This window comes from Alexandromys fortis, unplaced genomic scaffold (genome assembly GCF_014885135.2).
Source record: "Alexandromys fortis isolate MF-2015 unplaced genomic scaffold, M_Fortis_MF-2015_v1.1 scaffold_418, whole genome shotgun sequence".
Lineage (NCBI taxonomy): Eukaryota > Metazoa > Chordata > Mammalia > Rodentia > Cricetidae > Alexandromys > Alexandromys fortis.
Window position 1 is genome coordinate 288,003 of NW_026068292.1, and position 652 is coordinate 288,654.

The following is a 652-nucleotide window of genomic DNA, read 5'->3' on the forward strand; positions in this document are numbered from 1 at the left end:
GTGCATTGGGGTCCTTGAACTTCTTTTTGGTCTCCCCTTTGGGGGGGATGTAGGTTTTCATTTCTCTTTCATAACGAGCCTTGTCAGCCTTGGCCATGTCTTCAAATTTCCCCTTTTCTTTAGCAGACATGGTCTTCCACCTTTCTGAGCACTTCTTGGAGAACTCTGAGAAGTTGACAGAAGCATCAGGGTGCTACTTCTTGTGTTCCTCCCGGCAGGTTTGCACAAAGAATGCATACGAGGACATTTTGCCTCTCGGCTTCTTAGGATCTCCTTTGCCCATGTTTAGTTGATTTTCGTCCGCGAGGCACAGAGTCGCCCAGTGCCCGTCCGGCTCTCGCTTGCCCCGGTGCTGTCTCTATGGAGCTCAATGTACTGCAATGGCTGTGAGAGCGGGAGCCAGACGCAGCCTCCTCACTCTCTCCGCTCTGTCAAGACCTAAGTTCTTAATCATTTTAAATGCCATATTTGGTTAGTCTTTGAAATGTTAGAAGAATAGCTGTCTATCTGAAATATATCTTTGTACATCTAAAAAACCTAACTAACAAGACTATAAGCTTGACTAGTATAGAAACATCTTGCTCACAGTTTAACTCATGATCTTTTTTTATGCTATTAAATATTCATCATCAAATAAAATATATTTTCAGTA